Raw genomic sequence first — 24,302 nt, 5'->3', positions numbered from 1 at the left:
CGGTCCTTTGCCGCTGATTTCGGCGCATTAACCCCTTAAATTCGGCGATCGGGTGCAATCGCCGAATTTTAGGGGTTTCTAACATATCGGCAGACCCCCGTCCGAAATCGCGGGGTCTGCCGATAGTTAGTATGGCAAACGGAAGCCAAACAATGGCTTCCGGGTCTGCCATGGACAGAAGCCCATCAGGAGCAACCTTCGGCTGGTCCTGATAGGCTTCCTGTCAGAGTGACAGAAAGTCACTGTGCCGTTCCCGATGCACACTGTCGGCGACAGTGTGCATCGGGAACTTGGGAGATCAGCTGTCCCCGACAGCTGACACTCTCCAGTGTTGCCGATCAGCGGCTCATCGCCGCTGATTTCGGCAATTAACCCGTTACATGCGGGGCTCGATTGCGATCTCCGCATGTAGCGGGTTTGTAGCGCATCAGCAGCCCCCATGCAATCGTGGGGGCTTCTGATGCTTGTGATGGCACCTGGGGGCCAGACAACGGCCCCCAGGTCTGCCATGTATGTCAGCCTATGAGGATCAGCCTCTGCTGATCCTCGTAGACCAACTGTCAGAGTGACTGTGACGTCACACTGACAGTTGGAATACATTACACTACCTAGGTAGTGTAATGTATTCTAGCAGCGATCAGAGCTGCAGGTCAAAAAAAGAAAGTTAATAAACAAAAATATAAAGTGTAAAAAGTAAAAAAAAGTTAATAAAAATGTTTTATAAAAGTGTAAAAATAAAAGGTTTTGTTTTCCTATAATAAGTCATTTATTATAGGGAAAAAATGAAAACGTTAAAAAAAAGTACACATATTTGGTATCGCCGCGTTCGTAACGACCCAATCTATGAAACTATAATGTTAATTTTTCCGCACGGTGAACGCCGCAAACAAAATAAACTGAAAACGGTCAGCATCGCTATTTTTTGGTCACCACCCCTCCCAAGATATAGAATAAAAAGTGATCAAAAAGTTGCATTTACCCCAAAATGGTACCAATGAAAACTACAACCCGTCCCGCAAAAAACAAGACCTCCCACAGCTTTTTTGACGAAAAAATAAAAAAGTTACGGCTCAGAATAGCGTGTCCCAGAAAATAAATTATTTTATAGAAACTTCATTTTATTGTGCAAACGCTGCAAAACTTAAAAAAAACTATACACATATGGTATCGGCGTAATCGTACCGACCGGCAGAATAAATTAAAACGTAATTTATTGCGCACGGTGAACGCTGTAATAAATAAAGAATTTAAAGCGCCAAAATCGCTGTTTTTTGGTCACCCTAGCTCTAAAAAAGATCCTGAGGGGCCAAAATGCTCACTATACCCCTAGAAAAATTCCTTGAGGTGTGTAGATTCCAAAATAGGGTGACTTTTGGGGGGTTTCCACTGTTTTGGTCCCTCCGGGGCGTTGCAAACCCGACATGGCACTGAAAACCAATCCAGCAAAATCTGCTTCAAAAAATCCAAAAGGCGCTCCCTCCCTTCTGAGCCCTGCTGTGGGTCCAAACATCAGTTTACGACCACATATGGGGTATTGCCGTAATCGGGAGAAATTGCTTTACAAATGTTGGGCGGCTTTTTCTCCTTTATTCCTTGTAAAAATGAAAAAATTCTATGTTTCCACAGAAAAATAGGTGATTTTCATCTTCACAGACTAATTCCACTAAAGTCTGCAAAAAAACTGTGGGGTCAAAATGCTAACTATACCCCTAGAAAAATGCCTTGAGGGGTGTAGTTTCCAAAATGGGGTCACTTTGGGGGGGTTTCGGCTGTTTAGGTACCACAAGACCTCCTCAAACCTGACATGGTGCCTAAAATATATTCCTAAAAAAAGGAGGCCCCGAAATCCACTAGGTGCTCCTTTGCTTCTGAGGCCTGTGTTTCAGTCCATTACCATACTAGGGCCACATGTTGGATATTTCTAAAATCTGCAGAATCTGGGCAATAAATATTGAGTTGCGTTTCTCTGGTAAAACCTTCTGTGTTACAGATTTTTTTTTATTACAAATGAATTTCGGCAAAAAAAATGAAATTTGTAAATTTCACCTCTACTTTGCCTTAATTCCTGTGAAACGCCTAAAGGGTTAAAATATTTTCTGAATGTGGTTTTGAATACCTTGAGGGGTACAGTTTTCAAAATGGGGTGATTTATGGGGACTTTCTAATATATAAGGCCCTCAAAGCAACTTCAGAACTGAACTGGTCCCTGAAAAAATAGCCTTTTGAAATTTTATTGAAAATATGAGAAATTGCTGCTAAAGTTCTAAGCCTCGTAACGTCCTCGAAAAATAAAAGTACGTGAAAAAAAATGATGCAAACATAAAGTAGACATATAGGAAATGGTAACTAGTAACTATTTTGTGTGGTATTACTATCTGTTTCACAAGCAAATACATTTAAGTTTAGAAAAATGCAAATTTTTGCAAATTTTTGCTAAAATTTGAAGTTTTTCACAAATAAATATTGAATTTATCGACCAAATTTTTTCACTAACATAAAGTACAATATGTCACGAGAAAACAATCTCAGAATCGCTTGGATAGGTAAAAGCATTCCGGAGTTATTACCACATAAAGTGACACATGTCAGATTTGAAAAAATAGGCTGTGTCCTGAAGGCCAAAACAGGCTGTGTCCTAAAGGGGTTAAAAATAGCCTTTTGAAATTTTCTTGAAAATGTGAGAATTAGCTGCTAAAGTTCAAAGCCTTGTAAAATAAAAGGATGTTCAAAAAAGGATGCCAATCTAAAGTAGACATATGGGGATGTTAATTAGCAACAACTTTGTGTGGTATTACTATCTGTCTTACAAGCAGATACATTTAAATTGAGAAAAATGCAAATTATTGAAATTTTTTGCTACATTTTGGCGTTTTTCACAATTAAATACCTAACGTATCGAGCAAATTCTTGCCAGTAACATAAAGTCCAATGTGTCACGAGAAAACGGTCTCAGAATCGCTTGGATAGGTAAAAGCATTCCGAAGTTATTACCACATAAAGTGAAACATGTCAGATTTAAAAAATGAGGCTCTGTCAGGAAGGTCAAAAGTGGCCAAAGCAGGAATGGGGTTAAAGTGTACCTATGAAATCGGTTGGATTTTTGATTCCAGTGGGATTGTAGGGCACTAGGGAAGCTCAGATGATAGTCACAATGTCTGACAGCAGAGAGGAGATCTATTGCTGACGGTTTCCAAAGCAACCAGCAGAATTTTGAAACCAGGTGTACAAGCAAACTTTGCTAAATGATTGAACCTTTTTATTACACTGTGAAATATAAAATGCTGTTTAAGAAAACACCTCAATGAAATATGTAAGAACTAATTATAAACATTTTAGGAACTACAAACTTGATATTAGACATCAGCTTCCTTTCTGTCCACTTTGTGTTACAAACAATAGATGGTTTCAGGCCTCCCTTCAAAAACTCCAACATGGTGGATTATAACAATACTCAGCATCAAACCTCGGGGGAATAGAAGTAAAATTGCAGAGGTATTCAAATACAGATATCCTGTAAAATATAGGAAACAACTGTTTTGGACCAACAGGTTTGCCCAGTCTTACGTAAACAAACTCATTCTTGTTCACAGCCTCTGAATGTAAACCAGAATGTTCCCATTCACTGACTGCAAGTAGAGATATGAAAAATGGTTGAAAAACAAAAGTATATTTGAAAGTTGCACAAGGCTCTATAGTTCACTATATATTTGTTATCCTTGCAGGTTAACCTTACAGTACCCACATTTACCCAAATGTAGATTTCATACAAGTAAGGATTATATGCTTCATGTTTTGCCCAAATATCAGTGGAAAACCTTTCCCAAAGCAAAAGGTATTTCTTTACCTGGGGTCGGTTTCCATTTTGGTTAAAAATATACATACTTGATATGGACTCATAATGGGACTGTGTAAATGTGCCCTCATATGATGTTTTTTATCATGTCTAATGCTACATGCACACGTTGCATTATTTGGTGAAGAAAATCCGCAGTTAAACACAGGTAGTTCTGCAGGTAAAATCACACCTAAGGCTGGGTTCCCACATAGCGTGAACGTTGCGGAATTTCCGCAGCGTTTTCTGGGGTAGCTACTGATGCGGTTTTCTAGCAGAAAATGCTGCATAAATGCAGGGTAGGTGAGAATTTTGTGTGCGTTTTGTCCACAGCGGTTTTACATGCGGATTTAGTGTTAAACATTGGTTATAGGAAAGCATATGTGAACCTGCGCATTTCCAGCGTTTTGTACTGCGTAAATGATCCGTAAATGCTGTAAAAACCACAACACCATAAATTGGTTGTGGAAATTCTGCTCCTCATTCAGTGTCATACACTTCTCTTTACAATGCCCACTTGGTCAAAAGTAAAAACACCCAGTTGGGCATTAAGATAGTCATTAGCATAAAGCTAAAATTGTTCATAACTTCCTCAAAAATGATCGTTTTTCAAAATAAAAAACAGTGTTATCTATATTACAGCGCCGATCACATTATGTAGGCACTTATAGTCTCGTGACAGAGATTCTTTTAACACTACAGGAGTCTTTTTATGATTTGCAAATTGTTTGTTATTAATTTAATGTGGATGAAATGTGTTCATTGGAAAATATATTACTGTAAAGTGCCCATGCATCAGGAGCTGGGGCAACAGTATAGCAGTTTAGAGGCGCACCACTACTGCGCTCGCGCTCACACACACACACACACACACACACACACACACACACACCATGTTGGAGAGTTGATTTTGGTGCAATTTGGGGCCTTTTTTTAAAATGTTTTTTTTAGGTAAGAAACAGTTCTAGAATAAACTTCTGCAGAAAACCACATGTGAAGTACTGCAAATATATATCGTATAGAAAGGGAAAGAAAATGTAACATCTAGGACATGCTACAAAAAAAAATAAAAAAATTCTACATATTATATATATATATATATACACACACACACACACACACACTACAGTTCAAAAGTTTGGGGTCACCCAGACAATTTTGCGTTTTCCATGAAAACGCACACTTATATTTATCAAATGAGTTGCAAAATGACTAGAACATATAGTCAAGACATTGACAAGGTTAGAAATAATGATTTTTATTTCAAATAATAATTTTCTCCTTCAAACTTTGCTTTCGTCAAAGAATTCTCCATTTGCAGCAATTCCAGCATTGCAGACCTTTGGCATTCTAGCTGTTAATTTGCTGAGGTAATCGGGAGAAATTTCACCCCATGCTTCCAGAAGCCCCTCCCACAAGTTGGATTGGCTTGATGGGCAATTCTTGCGTACCATACGGTCAAGCTGCTCCCACAACAGCTCTATGGGGTTGAGATCTGGTGACTGCGCTGGTCACTCCATTACAGATAGAATACCAGCTGCCTGCTTCTTCCCTAAATAGTTCTTGCATAATTTGGAGGTGTGCTTTGGGTCATTGTCCTGTTGTAGGATGAAATTGGCTCCAATCAAGCGCTGTCCACAGGGTATGGCATGGCGTTGCAAAATGGAGTGATAGCCTTCCTTATTCAAAATCCCTTTTACCTTGTACAAATCTCCCACTTTACCAGCACCAAAGCAACCCCAGACCATCACATTACCTCCACCATGCTTGACAGATGGCGTCAGGCACTCTTCCAGCATCTTTTCAGTTGTTCTGCGTCTCACAAATGTCCTTCTGTGTGATCCAAACACCTCAAACTTCGATTTGTCTGTCCATAACACTTTTTTCCAATCTTCCTCTGTCCAATGTCTGTGTGCTTTTGCCCATATTAATCTTTTCCTTTTATTAGCCAGTCTCAGATATGGCTTTTTCTTTGCCACTCTGCCTTGAAGGCCAGCGTTGCGGAGTCGCCTCGTCACTGTAGACGTTGACACTGGTGTTTTGCGGGTACTATTTAATGAAGCTGCCAGTTGAGGACCTGTGAGGCGTCTATTTCTCAAACTAGAGACTCTAATTTACTTGTCTTGTGGCTCAGTTGTGCAGCGGGGCCCCCCACTTCTCTTTCTACTCTGGTTAGAGCCTGTTTGTGCTGTCCTCTGAAGGGAGTAGTACACACCGTTGTAGGAAATCTTCAGTTTCTTGGCAATTTCTCGCATGGAATAGCCTTCATTTCTAGACTGTCGAGTTTCACATGAAAGCTCTCTTTTTCTAGCCATTTTGAGAGTTTAATCGAACCCACAAATGTAATGCTCCAGATTCTCAACTAGCTCAAAGGAAGGTCAGTTTTATAGCTCCTCTAAACAGCAAAACTGTTTACAGCGGTGCTAACATAATTGCACAAGGGTTTTCGAATCATCCATTAGCCTTCTAACACAGTTAGCAAACACAATGTACCATTAGAACACTGGAGTGATGGTTGCTGGAAATGGGCCTCTATACACCTATGTAGATATTGCATTAAAAACCAGACGTTTGCAGCTAGAATAGTCATTTAGCACATTAACAATGTATAGAGTGTATTTCTGATTAATTTAATGTTATCTTCATTGAAAAAAACTGTGCTTTTCTTTCAAAAATAAGGAAATTTCTAAGTGACCCTAAACTTTTGAACGGTAGTGTATATATATATAATACAAAATGTGCTTGAAAATCACAATGAAAAGAAACAATCAATGCAATTGGGACAAAGAATGTCAGGAAAAAAAAAAGTAAGCTGGACTTTCAGAATCAGAAATGTGACGGTGACACGAAGGCTAGGTTCACACTCGCAGTTTGAATGCAGTATTTGAATGAGTTTCTTCAGCCAAACACAGAAGTGGACTCAAAAGAAAGGAGATGCATCAGTCTTTCCATTATACCTTTCCTTCCTTTTGGATCAATTTCTGGCTTTAGCTCAAAAAATTTAGCCAAAAACTGACACAAAATTATGTTTGTGATCCAAGCCCTATAGCTCAGAAGCTGCGCCATATTCCTCAAATGGTGGTGTTATGTTGAGACATAAGGTGCATGCGGCTTTCGAATTACATATTGATGTGGCACTCAACGGAGAATCAGTATTAGTCAATATGCTTTAATGTGTGACTAGAAAACTCATGAATCCCATTCACTAATATTGCACATCTATCTACTGAAGTAAGCGGTAAACATGAAACATGCTAAAAAAAAAAAAACAACAACTTATAAGGATATTGAGGAAGCCAGAATGCATACCTTACTTTACAAAGGTTGTAATATCGTGAACTAAATAGCAAATATTCAGCAGTAAATAAGTGCATTTTGTGATTCTTCGTAACAGTAATTCTAAAGTAATTATACATACATACATACATATATATATATATATATATATATATATATATATATATATATATATACAGTGGAGGAAATAAGTATTTGATCCCTTGCTGATTTTGTAAGTTTGCCCACTGTCAAAGTCATGAACAGTCTAGAATTTTTAGGCTAGGTTAATTTTACCAGTGAGAGATAGATTATATAAAAAAAGAAAAAGAAAATCACATTGTCAAAATTATATATATTTATTTGCATTGTGCACAGAGAAATAAGTATTTGATCCCCTACCAACCATTAAGAGTTCAGCCTCCTCCAGACCAGTTACACGCTCCAAATCAACTTGGTGAATACATTAAAGACAGCTGTCTTACATGGTCACTTGTATAAAAGACTCCTGTCCACTGACTCAATTAATCAGTCTGACTCTAACCTCTACAACATGGGCAAGACCAAAGAGCTTTCTAAGGATGTCAGGGACAAGATCATAGACCTGCACAAGGCTGGAATGGGCTACAAAACCATAAGTAAGACGCTGGGTGAGAAGGAGACAACTGTTGCTGCAATAGTAAGAAAATGGAAGACATACAAAATGACTGTCAATCGACATAGATCTGGGGCTCCATGCAAAATCTCACCTCGTGGGGTATCCTTGATCCTGAGGAAGGTGAGAGCTCAGCCGAAAACTACACGGGGGGAACTTGTTCATGATCTCAAGGCAGCTGGGACCACAGTCACCAAGAAAACCATTGGTAACATATTACGCCGTAATGGATTAAAATCCTGCAGTGCCCGCAAGGTCCCCCTGCTCAAGAAGGCACATGTACAGGCCCATCTGAAGTTTGCAAATGAACATCTGGATGATTCTGAGAGTGATTGGGAGAAGGTGCTGTGGTCAGATGAGACTAAAATTGAGCTCTTTGGCATTAACTCAACTCGCCGTGTTTGGAGGAAGAGAAATGCTGCCTATGACCCAAAGAACACTGTCCCCACTGTCAAGCATGGAGGTGGAAACATTATATTTTGGGTGTGTTTCTCTGCTAAGGGCACAGGACTACTTCACCGCATCAATGGGAGAATGGATGGAGCCATGTACCGTCAAATCCTGAGTGACAACCTCCTTCCCTCCACCAGGACATTAAAAATGGCTCGTGGCTGGGTCTTCCAGCATGACAATTACCCGAAACATACAGCCAAGGCAACAAAGGAGTGGCTCAAAAAGAAGCACATTAAGGTCATGGAGTGGCCTAGCCAGTCTCCAGACCTTAATCCCATCGAAAACTTATGGAGGGAGCTGAAGATCCGAGTTGCCAAGCGAACAGCCTCGAAATCTTAATGATTTACAGATGATCTGCAAAGAGGAGTGGGCCAAAATTCCATCTAACATGTGTGCAAACCTCATCATCAACTACTAAAAATGTCTGACTGCTGTGCTTGCCAACAAGGGTTTTGTCACCAAGTATTAAGTCTTGTTTGCCAAAGGGATCAAATACTTATTTCTCTGTGCACAATGCAAATAAATATATATAATTTTGACAATGTTATTTTTTTTTATTTTTTTTATATAATCTATCTCTCACTGGTAAAATTAACCTAGCCTAAAAATTCTAGACTGTTCATGTCTTTGACAGTGGGCAAACTTACAAAATCAGCAAGGGATCAAATACTTATTTCCTCCACTGTATATATATATATTATATATTTATGGAGGACGCCTTGTCATGGCAGGTGGGCTCACACAATTTGATCAAAACGTGTGCTAAGAACCTCCCTATTGTAAGTAGATTTAGCAGTAATGAATATTTATTTAGATTTAGTCGCTTATGTGACATTGGTGTTCGCAGTGTGCGGTCGCCATTTTCTGGTGGGATATAATATATATTTATGGAGGACGCCTTGTCATGGCAGGTGGGCTCACACAATTTGATCAAAACGTGTGCTAAGAACCTCCCTATTGTAAGTAGATTTAGCAGTAATGAATATTTATTTAGATTTAGTCGCTTATGTGACATTGGTGTTCGCAGTGTGCGGTCGCCATTTTCTGGTGGGATATAATATATATATCTATATATATATATATATATATACACACACACACACACACACACACACACACACACACACACACACACACACACACGCCAGAGCCTACAAAAAAAAAAAAGCTACCACCTTATCGAAGTACTAGCATATATAAAATACAATTGAATTGCACCAGAATCTACTAACCAGTAAAACTTTTTTTTCTTTTGTTGACTTGAAAAAAGGTGAAGAAGAGGAAGATTCCGACTGAGACAGTCACTGAAATAAGAAGTTTGATTAAAACCCTTTCAAGTTCGATGGCAGCGCACATAGCCTGTGGCTGCAGTCATTGGCTCATTGATATTTATAGCAGAAGCCATCTGCCAGCAGCAGCTGCTAGTAAAGCCCCTCCTACTGGTGAGACGCAGCATAGCTGTGATATTGGGGACATTATTTGAATGCCTTCTACAGCCGATATAACCCTGGAATAACCCGAGCACGGCAGCCATCAAAGTGATACAGCATTTTTATATTTACACACACACACACACACACACACACACACACACTAATTTTTTTTGGTATGTATATAAAGAGAAATATACAAGATTGAAAAGATTATTTTTTCTCCTAAAATAAAATATGTGCTCTACAAATATAGAAATATTCTCAATTGCAGTGTTTTGTCAGGTTTTTAGTCATACTCTGGTTATTTTTTCATTTTTTTGTATTTTACAAAGCAAAATGACAACCAAAAATTGTAGAAGGCAACATTGACAATTTATCAGTGATTCCTCATGTGCTGCCATATCTTTGCACAAATAGACGGGTTTACCATTTAGGATCATAGAAAGTCGTGTGACAACCATTATTGGAACTGTATTGGCCTTATTGGTAGATAATGACACATAATAAAGCAGTTAAAGGAATAATAGTTACCCTTTCTATCATTTTATGAGGAAATAAGAGACACGGACAGAGACTGCAGGAGCACGATGGTTGAATTGGAATCTAGATTAGCCTAAAATCCACCTCCTGCCTCATTAGTGTCTCCCATACTTTACACTGTAGCCCTGCTTGTTCAGATTGGCAGCTATGTATAAGACAATAAGATTTCTATTAGAGTATGTTCACACGGACTATTTTCGGCCGTTTTTCTGGCCGTAAACGCCCGAAAAATCGGAAGCAGAACGCCTCCAAACATCTGACCATTGATTTGAATGGGAAAAACGGCATTCTATTCCGACGGGCCGTTTTTTTACGCGACTGCTATGAAAAACGGCCGCGTAAAAAAACGGCCACGAAAAAGAAGTGCAGGTTACTTCTTGGGACGTTTTTTGGAGCTGTTTTCCGTAGACTCTTGAAAACAGCTCCAAAAATGGGCGTAAAAAACGCCACGAAAATCGCGAGTGGCTTAAAAAACATCTGAAGAACAGGAGCTGTTTTCCCTTGAAAACAGCTCTGTATTTTCAGACGTTTTTAGTCTAGTGTGTGAACATACCCTTAGGGTATGTTCACACGCTTAACAAAAAAACGGCTGTAAAAAAACGGCTGTAAAACGGCTGTAAAATATGGAGCTGCTTTCAAGGGAAAACAGCCTGTGATTTTCAGACGTTTTTTATGTATCAGGCATTTTTTGATGCGTTTTTTACGGCCGGTTTTGGAGCTGTGAAAAATCTTTTCTACAGGGCGGTTGTTGTTTTTTTTACACGCTGTTTTTACAAATGGCCCGTGGGAACAAAACTCGGTTTTTCCCATTTAAATCAATGGGCAAACGTTTGGAGGCGTTCAGCCCCCATATTTTTAGCAGTTTACGGACCAAAAAACGGCTGAAAATAAGCCATGTGAACATACCCTTACAGCGAAATAGAAGATAATCAGGTAACTATGGTCCGGAATGGCAAACCTATTCTTAGGTCAGGCCATCAATATTTAAATAGACTGAGCTGCAATACCAGACACAGCCACAACTATCTGTACGGTGCTATGCCTGTGTAAATTATGAAGCGCTGTGGGCCTCTTCATTCAGCCAAATTTCTAAGGCCTATCCTATGGATACGCCATTAACAAAGTGCTAGAAAACCCCTAATTTCCTGCCCTCCTTTATTACCCGAATACCAGCCATTTGGGTTATAAGTGTATGTTAGGGAAATAGGAATCCAAAAGTGGAGCTCCATTTTAAGTTGATCATAAACATGAATATAATATCATGTTTGGCATATGTATGGTATGTATATATGGTTTAGCAATGTGACTATAAGGGTATGTTCCCACGCTTAGCAAAAAAACTTCTGAAAAACAGCTCCTGAGTTTCAACCATTTGTAAAAGCAAACTCGCGTTTCGCAGAGTTTTTTGGAGTTGTTTTTCTAGTCAATGAAAAACGGCTCCATAAACGGCTCAAGAAGTGACATTCACTTCTTTTTGCGGGCGTCTCTTTACGTGGCCGTTTTTAAAAACAGCCGCGTAAAAATATACGCCCCGTCGTAACAGAAAGCCGTATTTCCCCTTGAAATCAATGGGCAGATGTTTGGAGGCGTTCTGCTTCTGATTTTTTGGCCGAAAATAAGCCGTGTGGACATACCCTAAAGATTTACGATAGTTTCTGAAGATCACAAGGTTCATAGGTTGAAAGACTGCAGCAAGCACAACCAACATGAGCTATAGTTCGGATTATTTTCTCGATATGAGCATATGCTCTATAATAGTAGTTTAGAAGTTATGAGAACCGTTTATATGTACAGATTCACAAAGATAAAACACAATTAACCCCTTAGTGACCAGCCTATTTTAGGCCTTAATGACCAAGTTATTTTTTACGTTTTTCCATCGTCGCATTCAAAGAGCTATAACTTTTTTATTTTTGCGTCAACATCGGTCTTGTTTTTTGCAGGACAAGTTGTATTTTTTAAATACCACCATTTTGGGGTATATATAATTTATTGATTAACTTCTATCAATTTTTTTCAGAGGGGGGGGTAATAAAAAAAAAAACAGCAATTTCGCCACTTTTTTTAGCGTCCTTAATTTACGCCGTTTATGGTGTGGTATAAATAACAACTTTATTCAGCAGGTCGCTACGATTGCGACGATACCAAATTCATATAATTTTCTTGTGTTTTACTACTTTTACACAGTAAAAAGTTTTTTTTCAAAATTATTTGTTTTTGGGTCTCCAAATTTGATGAGCCATAACTTTTTTATTTTTCCGCCGATGCAGCTGTATGAGGGCGTTTTTTTTGCGGGACAACTTGTAGTTTTTATCGGTACCATTTTGGAGTACATGCAACTTTTTGATCACATTTTTTTGAAGGCAGGATGCAAAGAAAACTTCAATTCTGGAATAGTTTTTTATTTTATTTTTTTATGGTGTTCGCCAAGCGGGTTAAATAACATAATAGCTTCATAGATGGGGTTGTTACGGACGCGGCGATACCAAAAATGTGTCACGTTTTTTTTTTCATAATAGGGCATTTTTTAAGGGGAAAAAGTAGGTTTTTCATTTTTTTTTCTTTGGGGTTTTTATTTAAATTTAACTTTATTAAACTTTTTTATTAGTCCCATTAGGGGACTTCACTATACGATCATTTGATCGCTTTTATATAACACTGCAATGCTTCTGTATTGCAGTGTATGTCAATGTAAAAAACTGACAGGCATCTGCGCAGCTAGGCCATGCCTCTGGCATGGCCTAGCAGGCATTGACTAGAGGCAGACCTGGGGGCCTTTCTATAGCAGCCCCCAGCACCTGCGATCGCATAGCAGGGTGCCGGTGGGGTGACAGAAGGAGCCCCCTCCCTCCAAAACCACTTAGATGCGGCGCCGCATCTAAGGGGTTAAACGGGTGGATTTCGATCTGCCCGATCGAGCAGCGCTGCTCCTAGTCCTCCGCTACCAGGAGGTAGCTGAGAGCAGGGAGCTTTTACTTCTCCCGGTGGCGCTGCTTTATTCTGATGCAACGCTGCGAAGAGGCGTATGCCTCAGAATAAAGCCAGTTAGCGGCCGCCGTGAAAATGTGTGTTGGCGGTCACAAACGGGTTAAACCTCACCATTTTTAACACAAACCTAGAATTGTCGTAGTGTCATTTCTACACCTAAGGTGTGACTACCCAGGTCTGACAGAATCAGAGCCCCCCATTTCTAGCATGTGAGAGGGGGTGATGTGTATGGCCCAGTGGCTGCACCAACAGTCCTCCTCTGTGCAGCCATGTACAGCTCTGAATACAGATGGAGAACACATCACAAATGCTGTGCCCTACTTATAAATACTACTTATGAATAGGAAATGTAAACTATATGGCCAAATGTATGTGGACACCATTCTTAATTATTGAGTTTAGGTGTTTTAGCCACACCCATTGCAAACAGGTGCATAAAAGCACACAGCCATGTAATCTCCATAGACCAACATTGGGTGTATGGGTCGTACTGAAGAGCTCAGTGACTTTATATGTGACTCTCTTATAGGATGCCACCTTTGCCACAAGACAGCAATTGTAAGTGGTATTATTATGAAGTGGAAGCGTCTAGGAGTAATGACAGTTTAGCCTCAAATCGGTGGACCACCTCTGCAAGGTGCTAAAGAGCGTGGCACGTAAAATTGCCTATTCTCTATTGTATCACTCACTACAGAGTTCCAAGCTTCCTCTGGTAATGACATCAGCACACAAACAGCTTTATGAAATGGGTTTCCATGGTCAAGCAGCCGCACACAAGCCTAAGATCAACCATGTGCAATGCCAATCGTCAGTTGGAGGTGTATGCGCGCTGCCACTGGCCTCTGGAGCAGTGGAAACAGGCTCTCGAGTGATAAATCACGTTCAATATACGGCAGTTTGATGGACGAATTTGGGTTTGGCGGATGCCAGGAGAATGCTAACCACTTGAATACATAGTGCCTACTGTAAAATGTGGCGGGAGAGGGATAATGGGCTGTTTATCAGGGTTTGGGCTAGGCCCTTTATTTGCACGAAGCAAGGCCCTTAACCCCTTAAGGACGCAGCCTAGTTTTGGCCTTAAGGCTCAGAGCCCATTTTTCAAATCTGACATATTTCACTTTATGTGGTAATAACGTCGGAATGCTTAAACCTACCCAAGCGATTCTGAGATTATATTCTCGTGACACATTGGGCTTCATGTTCGTGGTAAAATTTGGTCGATATATTCAGTGTTTATTGGTGAAAAATTGCAAAATTTAGAGAAAATATTGAAAAAAATTGCATTTTTCAGAATTTAAATGCATCTGCTTGTAAAACAGACGGTTATACCACCCACAATAGTCACTAGTTCACATTTCCCATATGTCTACTTTAGATTGGCATCGTTTTTTGAACATTCTTTTATTTTTCTTGGACGTTACAAGGCTTAGAACATAAACAGCAATTTCTCATATTTTTAAGAAAATGTCAAATGCCTTTTATTTAAGGTACCTGTTCAGTTCTGAAGTGGCTTTGATGGGCCTATGTATTAGAAACCCTGATAAAACACCCCATTTTAAAAACTAGACCCCTCAAAGTATTCAAAACAGCATTTAGAAAGTTTTTTAACCCTTCAGGCATTTCACAGGAATTAAAGCAAAGTGGAGGTGAACTTTGCAAATTTCATTTTTCTTGCGGAATTTCAATTTTATTCATTTTTTTTCTGTAACACAGAAGGTTTTACCAAAGAAACACTACTAAATATGTATTGTCCAGATTCTGCAGTTTTTAGAAATGTCCCACATGTGGCCCTACTGCGCTCGTGGACTAAAACACAAGCCCTAGAAGCAAAGAAGCACCTAGTGCATTTTGAGGCCTCTTTTTTATTAGAATATATTTTAGGCAGCATGCCAGGTTTGAAGAGGTGTTGAGGTGCCAAAACAGTAGGAATCCCCCAATAGTGACCCCATTTTGGAAACTACACCCCTCAAGGAATTAATTTATGGTTGTTGTTACCATTTTGACCGCACAGTTTTTTCACAGCACGTATTTGAATTGGGCTGTGAAATGAAAAAAAAATTCATTTTTTCCAATAAAATGTCATTTGTGATCAAAATTTCTTATTTTCACAGGGAACAAAATACCCCATTTGGTTGCCCAATTTGTCCTTAGTGTGGCAATACCCCATTTGTGGTGATAAACTGCCGTTTGGGCCCATGGGAGGGCTCAGAAGGAAAGGAGCGCTATATGTTTGTTGGAGTCCAGATTTTGCTGGATTGGTTTTCGGTGCCATGTCGCATTTGCAGAGCCTCATGGGTATCAAAGCAATGGAAACCCACCAAAAGTGACCCCATTTTGGAAACTACACCCCTCAAGGAATTCATTTATGGTTGTTGTTAGCATTTTGAGCACACAGTTTTTTCACAGCACCTATTTCAATTGGGCTGTGACATTAAAAAAATGACATTTTTTCCAATAAGATGTAATTTTTTATCAAAATTTCTTATTTTCACAGGGAACAAAATGCTCAATTTTGTTGCCCAATTTCTCCTGAGTGCAGCAATACCCCATTTGTGGCAATAAACTGCCGTTTGGGCCCATGGGAGGCCTCAGAAGGGAAGGAGCGCTGTGTGTTCTTTGGAGTCCAGATTTTGCTGGATTGGTTTTCGGCTGCCATGTCGCATTTGCAGAGCCCCAGAGGTATCAAAGCAATGGAAACCCACCAGAAGTGACCCCATTTTGGAAACTACACCCCTCAAGGAATTCATTTATAGGTAATGTGACCATTTATACCCCATAGTTTCTTCACAGAACTTATTTGAATTGGGCTGGGAATTAAAAATATATATATTTTTTCCAATAATATGTCATTTTAGCTCAAAAATTCTTATTTTCACAAGAAATAAAATACTCCATTTTGTTGCCCAATTTGTCCTGAGTGCGGCAATACCCCATTTGTGGTGATAAACTGCCGTTTGGGCCCATGGGAGGGCTCAGAAGGAAAGGAGCGCTGTGTGTTCTTTGGAGTCCAGATTTTGCTGGATTGGTTTTCGGGTGCCATGTCGCATTTGCAGAGCCCCAAAGCTATCAAAGCAATAGAAACCGATCACAAATGACCCCATTTTGGAAACGACACCCCTCAAGGAATTAATTTATGGGTGTTGTGACTATTTTGACCCCATAGTTTTTTCACAGAACTAATTTGAATTGGGCTGGGAATGAAAACAAAATTATTTTTTTCAAATAATATGTAGTTTTGGCTGAAAATTTCTTATTTTCACAAGAAACAAAATACCCCATTCTGTTGCGCAATTTGTTCTGAGGGCCGCAATACCCCATTTGTTGTGATAAACTGCCGTTTGGGCCCATGGGAGGGCTCAGAAGGAAAGGACCACCATTTGGCCTACTGGGGATTTTCTAGTGCGAAGTCATGTATGCAGAAGCACCTGAGGTACCAGTACAGTTGAAACCCGCAAGAAGTGACCCCGTTTTAAAAACTACACCCTTAAGGCATTCATCTAGAGGTGTAGTGAGCATTTTGACCGGAGACCTACACCCCATAAACTGTAATGTGGGTTCTCCCGGGTATGGCAATACCCTACATGTGGCTGTTATCAGCTGCCTGGGCACACAGCAGGGCTCAGAGGGGAAAGACGAGGGGGGATAAGCTGTGCGGAGTGCATCAGGGTAAGTAAAATTGGGGTAAATTATAAACCAAGGGATGTATGATAAATTTTAAAACACTCTTTCATACAGAGCTCTGGTTATTCGGGACATGTGTCACATTGATATATTGTGTCATCCCTTATCGCCCTCTTATAGCAGACTTTGCACCTCTTTTGACTTTTTCCCTTCTTGCCAGTTTGGGGAACTTCCCCTGGAAAGTGTTGCCGCCCTGGTACGATGCGTGTGGCCCCGCTTCCAGAAGTACTGGGTGCCCCCCCTTCTTGGTCCCTAAAGATTAGGTTCTTGATAATCACCTCTTGAAATTCCAGGAAAGTTCCCGTCTGGCCTGCACATCGACGTAGCACGTACGCATTGTACAAAGCCATCTGTATGATGTGCACGGCCAGCTTCTTATACCACACCGCATAGCGCTGTAGGGCTTCAGGGCTTTATCTTACAAGTCCATCCCTCCCATGTACCTATTGTAGTCCAGGATGCAGTCTGGTTTGGGGGTGGCCTTTCCTTCATATATCCTAAACCTGTAGGTATACCCTGATGCACTCTCACAGCTTATACATCTTCACGCCATACCTTGCCCTCTTACCCGGCAGGTACTCGCGGAATTGAACCCTCCCTTTAAAATGTACCAGGGACTCATCAATAGAAATACACTTCTCGGGGTGTATGCTGGGGAAAACCGGGCACTGGAACGGTCTAATAGGGGTCTCCGTTTATACAAACGGTCAAAACTGGGGTCATCTCGGGGTGGGCACGGCTCATTATCAGTATAATGTAAGAAGCGAAGTATTGCCTCATTTATTTATTTTTTTAGGTTCCAGTTCAGTTCTGAAGTTGCTTTGAGGGGCCCATATATTAGAAACCCCTATGAAATACCCCATTTTAGAAACTAGACCCCTCAAAGTATTCACAACAGCATTTAGAAAGTTTATGAACCCTTTAGGTGTTTCACAAAAATTTAGAGCAAAGTAGAGGTGAAATTTACATATTTCTTTTTGTCAGAAAATCCTCTTTATACCATTTTTTTTATAACACAAAAGGATTTATCAGTTAAACGCAAATTAATACGTATTGCCCAGATTCTGCAGTTTTTAGAAATATCCCACATGTGGCCCTCGGGCGGTAATGGACTGAAGCGCCGGCCTCCGAAGCAAAGGAGCACCTAGTGGATTTTGAGGCCTCTTTTTTATTAGGCACCATGTCCGGTTTGAAGAGGTCTTGTGGTGCCAAAACATTGGGAACCCCCCAAAAGTGACCCCAATTTGGAAACTAGACCCCTTGAGGAATCCATTGTAGTTTTCTTGGGGTGCATGCGGCTTTTTGATCAGTTTTTATTCTATTTTTAGGTGGCGTGGTGACTAAAAAACAGCAATTCTACTATTGTTTTTTTATTCTTTTTTTTTTTTACAGCGTTCACCGTGCGCTATAAATAAAATATTCACTTTATTCTGCGGGGCGATACGATCACGGCGATACCAGATGTTTATATTTTTTTTTATGTCTTATGGCGTTTGCACAATAAAATACGTTTTGTAAACAATCATTTATTTTTTGTGTTACCTTATTCTAAGAGCCATAACGTTTTTATTTTTCAATCAATAAAGCCGTGCGAGGACTTATTTTTTGCGTAACGAACTGTAGTTTCGATCAGTACCATTTTTAGGTACATGCGACTTTTTGATCTCTTTTTATTCCATTTTTTGGGAGGTGAAGTGACCAAAGAATTGTGATTGTGGTACGGTTTATTATTATTTTATTTTACGGCGTTCATCGTGCGGGATAAATAACGAAATAGTTTTGTAGTTCAGGCCGTTACGGACGCGGCGATACCAATTATGTATAGTTTATTTGTTTTTTTATATATTTTTATTAATAATAAAGGACTAATAAGGGAAAAGGGGGGATTTTTACTTTTATTACTTTTAAATCTTTTATTTTCTTATTTTTACACATCTTTTTTTAACTTTTTTTTTACTTTATTACTTTGTCCCACTAGGGGACTTGAGGGCAGGAGGCCCTGATCGCTATTCTAATACACTGCACTACATGCGTAGTGCAGTGTATTAGAACTGTCAGCTACTCACTGACAACAAGCATAGTGGGTCCTGACGTTGTCTGGTGTCCGGTTGCCATAGTCACCATCGCCGGCCGCTATTGCGTAGCAGGCCGGCGATGGCAGCTTAACCCCTAAAAAGCCGCGATCTCTATAGAACGCGGCTTTTAAGGGGTTAGTCAGCGGGGACACAGCGATCGGTCCCCGCTGTAGGAGCTGTGACAGCTGCTGAACAAGACAGCAGCGTCACAGCTCCTGTATGTGTCGGGAGGACGGCCGAAACGGCCGTTACTCCCGTGACGTACTATTACGTCATGGAGCGCGAACGATACAGCTGCCATGACGTAATAGTACGTCAAGGAGCGGGAAGGGGTTAAAGACATGGTTTGACGAGGAACTCGAGTTACTGCTCAGAGACCTGACCTCAACCCCATCAAACATCTTTGGGAGGAATTGAAACGCCATTTGTGAGCCAGACCTACACCAACATCAATGTCGGACCTCACAAATGCTCTTCTGGATGAATGGTCACAAGTTCCCACCGACACAAAGCAAAATCTTGCGAAAAGCCTTTCTTAGAAGAGTGGAGACTGTTATAGCCACAACAGGGGCCCAACATCATATTACCACCCATGGTTTAGGAATAGGATGTCCTCCAAGCTCATATAGATGCGATGGTCATGTGTTCACATACTTTTGCCCATATTGTGTATGTCTGTGCTTTTTTTTTTTAAAAACTGAAGAGAGCAGCCATGGTCAGTAAAAGGACAAGGATAGCCATTATTTGGTTGTAAAATGTTTTTTTATCTTAGTATTATTTGTCAGGCTCGATTGATAGTAACTTTACTTGTCCATCGTATATAAGTCATAGAATGTCAGCAAGGTGAGTGATCAATAACAGAAGGGTAGAAAGGAATTGTCCTAAAAGTATGTTCACACGCTTAACAAAAAAACAACTGAAAATATGGAGCGATTTTCAAGGGAATTACAGCCCCATTCAGTTATATTGGCCGCAGACACCTTTCCGTATCGCTACGGATGGGTGTCCGTGCCGTAAAACGGTGCCGGGAATTATGGAGCATGTCCGTTTTTTCGTTACGGTGTATGGGAGCACGGCCCGGAAATGCAGGCGGCCAGCCGTGCATACGATCGCCGGCCGTGATTATGGGCACAGCTGTGTGCATGGGGCCTTAGGGTATGTTCACGCGGACATTTTACGCCTCGATTTACGGCCGAAAAAAAGTCTACAAACATCTGCCCATTGAATTCAATGGGTCTTACGGTGTTCTGTGCAGACGGGCTTCTTTTTACGCGCCGCATAAAAAAGACGCCCGCCTCAAACAAGTGCATGTCACTTCTTGAGACGTAATTGGAGCCGTTTTTCATTGACTACAATGAAAACTAGCTCCAAAGACGCCGCGAAAAACGCTTTACGTTTGAGAACATACTAGTTTCAGTCTTGTGTGTAATTTTCTATAGAATGATGACAATCACAAATATGTTTTATTTGATGAAATCTTTATTTTTAACTCAGAAAAATACTGAAAACTAAATAAAGTTAATTTTTCCAAATCATTAAAAAACTGCACCACATAGGAACAAATCTTCTCCTCCCAATATTTTCCTAATGTGGATTTTCCAAATTTCTTCTTCCTATAAGAATGTATGGTACATTTTTGTAGAAAAAAAGTTTGGGAGGATTCCTCCAGCTCACCTTATCGCATATGTGGACTTGCGCACGGGTCCTCGTGTCGGCACACGTATGGAGTACAAGGGAAGACAAAGAAATGGATCCAGCGCTGTGTCCTTCAGTTTGTTTAAAATAGGAAACTATTTCCAAGTTTTATTGAGTGATAGAAAATAAAAACAAATGGCATTGTAGGTAGATATTCTCAAATAAGTAATGGGATTTGTGGCAGTGTGAGCGGTGCCTACGCGTTTCTGACGCATGCAGCGTCCTTAGTCATGGCTTCTGTTAAAGAGGCTCTGTCACCAGATTTTGCAACCCCTATCTGCTATTGCAGCAGATCGGCGCTTGCAGGTAAGTCGATCTTACCTGCAAACGCTGATGCTGCTGCAGAATCAACTGTAGCCTCTGGTGCCGATGTGGCCGTCACGATGCAGGACCTGTGAGTGACGTCACAGGTCTGCACTGTCAGAAGCTGGGCGTTCTGAAGAGAAGAGGATGTTACTTCTCTTCACAGCGCCCAGCTAGTTCAAGTATTAAAAACGCCCCGATGTACGCACATAATACACGCCCACTTGGACTTTTACTTTTAAACACACCCACTTGGACTTTTGCAAGCCTCATTTGCATAACTACAAAAATGGTCATAACTTGGCCAAAAATGCTCGTTTTTTAAAAATAAAAACGTTACTGTAATCTACATTGCAGCGCCGATCTGCTGCAATAGCAGATAGGGGTTGCAAAATCTGGTGACAGAGCCTCTTTAAGGGCATGACCACACGTGGCGGAATTTCACTAAAATTCCGCTGCGGACACTCCGCAGCGTTAATCCGCAGCGGTGCCGTTTGTCCATTGACTTACACTTTAATTTAGCAGTGTTCGTTTAGACGAGGCGTAAAATTCCGCTGCGGAGCATAGGCTGCGGAGCGGAATTTGGTGTCCGCAGCATGCTCTGTCTGTTGCGGAGCAGTGGCGGACTCATGGCGGAATTTCTCCATTGACTTCAATGGAGAGTCAAAATTCCGCAATGAAGTCCGCAGATCTTATGTGTGCTGCGGAGCGTATTGGTTTTACTACCATGACATTTCTTCATTCTGGCTGGACCTATGTATTTCTAGGTCTACAGCCAGACTGAAGAAGTCAATGGGGCTCCCGTAATGACGGGAGCGTTGCTAGGAGACGTCTGTAAATAGTCACTGTCCAGGGTGCTGAAAGAGTTAAGCGATCGGCAGTAACTGTTTCTGCACCCGGGACAGTGACTACCGATCTCAATATACATGTATCTGTAAAAAAACATATAAGTTCATACTTACCGAGAACTCCCTGCGTCTGTCTCCAGTCCGGCCTCCCAGGATGACGTTTCAGTCTAAGTGACGGCTGCAGCCAATCACAGGCCAAGCACAGGCTGCAGCGGTCACATGGACTGGCGCGTCATCCAGGGAGGTCGGGCTGGATGCCGAAAGAGGGACGCGTCACCAAGACAACGGCCGGTAAGTATGAAAATCGTTTACTTTCACTAGGGAAAGTGCTGTCCCTTCTCTCTATCCTGCACTGATAGGGAGAAGGGAAGCACTTTTCCTGCAGTCCGCAGCAGCTAGTCCGCATCAATGTACTGCACATTTTGTGCAGATCCGCAGCAGAATCTGCAACGCAGATTCTGTGCGGCATTGATGCGGACAGTTGCGGAGGAAATCCGCCACGTGTGGTCATGCCCTAAATCTCTTAGTCAGTCTAGGATTTTATAGCCAGTCTATTTTTAGTAACAGCTAATTGCGGGTCAAAATAGGGAACTCCCTGGTATAGCCTGGAACGCAAATCACTTCCCGCTAGACAGAAATACGATGGTAATATGTAGGTGAATTGAATCAATTTAAAACATTACAAATTTTGAATAATTTGTGTAGTACTATACAATTATAGCGTAAATTTGTGAAAAAGCATAACTGTCTGTGAGATATAAGTATATATAATATTTGCGATATGTGTAGGAAACTGTGAACAAAGTTATACACTTAGTTGTTGTTGGCTGTTCCCTATAGGATTTATTTTCTATCACTCAATAAAACTTGGAAATAGTTTCCTATGGTACATTTTTATTATTACAGGAGTCATTCTCATGTGAAAGGGGTTCTTCAGACTGGCATGTTTCTACCCCAGATTTTATGCTGACCGCACACATTTAAAAGGGAATCTATCAGACCTCAAAACTTATGACAGTGCGATAAGGGGAGGGCATTGTTAGGGTATATTCACACGCAAACTCAAAAATGTCTGAAAATACGGAGCTATTTTAAAGGTCCTGATTTTCAAAAGTTTTTTAAGCCACTCGCGATTTTCACAGTGTTTTTCACGGCCGTTTTTGGAGCTGTTTTCTATAGAGTCAATGAGAAACGGCTCCAAAAAGTCCCAAGAAGTGACCTGCACTTCTTTTTCGCGGCCGTTTTTCAAAACGGCCACGTAAAAAAACGACCTGTCGTTACAGAACGCCGTTTTTCCCATTGAAATCAATGGCCAGATGTTTGGGTTTGGAGGCGTTCTGCTTTCGATTTTTCGGCCGTTTATGGCCCGATAAACGGCCGAAAATAAGCTGTGTAAACATACCCTAACTATACATTTTAGGGCCTGTTCACATCAGCGTTGACTTTCCGTTCATGGGTTCCGTTGCAGCTTTCCGTTGGAGGAACCCATGAACGGAAAGGCAAATGGAAACCATAGCTTCCGTTTGCATTACCATTTTGATTTTAATGGTAATGCTTCTGTTGCAAATGGTTTCCGGTCCGTAAGATTTCCGTTTTTTTGAGGAAACTATAGCGCAGTTGACTACGGTATTGCTTCTTTCAAAACAACTGAACCCTTGCACAACGATGACAAACGGAAACCATTTGCACCGGATCTGTCACCATTGGCATCAATACGGTTTCCGTTTGTTTCAGTCAGGGTTTCCTTCATCGGTTCCTCTGAGGGAAAGCGCAGACGGAACCTCTGAACGGAGCCCTGACGCAGATGTGAACGAAGCACATCACTTCTATTCTTGAAAGCATTCTTTCTTTGTAGCATTTCTCCACAACTGCTTAAAACTTTTGCACAGTACTGTAGACAGGCAGATAACTAGTTAGAAAGTTAGAGGAAGGTAGTGATTAGAAAGCTGAATGCAACCCACCATGAAAATAAAGATAAGTGGTGTACGTACGCACACACACAAAATTAGCATTGAATTAATATGAATTTGTACTGACATCATTCGGGGCAGCGTTTTTTCAGTTCACCTAGTGTTCATTTCTCTATTCCTTGGCAGAAACTATTTTTTAATCCTATTAGATTTATTGTATTATGTAGTTATTTATTGATTAACTAAATGCTGAAGAGTAACATAAAATTGTAGTTGTTTTTTTTTTTAAATATAAAAGGATTTGAATAACAGGAAAAAACAAAAATCAAAACACCAGAAATCAATAACGTTAGAAAAGACATGGCAGTGGTGTCATTCTGGCAGTAGTGCTACCACTAGACAATTCTCCACTATGTTACTCACAACTGGGGGATGGAGTAAGCAATCAGGATGCAGTCCCCCTGGCTTTCAGAAAAGCCCCGATGTATTATTTCTTAGAAGCCAATACAGAAACAGCAGAGTTTATTTTTGTGCGGTTTGGTATATTAGTTCAGAGGAACGTTCATGATAATTGTAAAGGATCTGCCAGGTACTACGTCTGTGTATACTCCCG

The 24,302-nt window shown here is 40.7% G+C and overlaps 1 protein-coding gene across 2 annotated transcripts in view; it reads right to left on the bottom strand.

Moving 5' to 3' along the window:
* PFKM (phosphofructokinase, muscle) overlaps nt 1-24,302 on the bottom strand; it is a 122,932-nt gene that overhangs the window by 71,975 nt on the left and 26,655 nt on the right. Inside the window, exon 1 of one of the 2 annotated variants that reach the window (XM_075851916.1) lies at nt 9,449-9,467. The exons of the other annotated variant lie outside the window; for it this stretch is intronic. The gene's annotated coding sequence lies outside the window, so the exon portion shown is untranslated. Of the gene's footprint in view, nt 1-9,448; nt 9,468-24,302 lie in introns of those variants that run through there. 2 annotated transcript variants of the gene reach the window in all.

Source organism: Rhinoderma darwinii, chromosome 2, assembly GCF_050947455.1.
Source record: "Rhinoderma darwinii isolate aRhiDar2 chromosome 2, aRhiDar2.hap1, whole genome shotgun sequence".
In the NCBI taxonomy this organism is placed as follows: Eukaryota; Metazoa; Chordata; class Amphibia; order Anura; family Rhinodermatidae; genus Rhinoderma; species Rhinoderma darwinii.
Note: the sequence above shows the minus strand (reverse complement) of the source record. Positions and strands in the feature narration are given on the sequence as shown.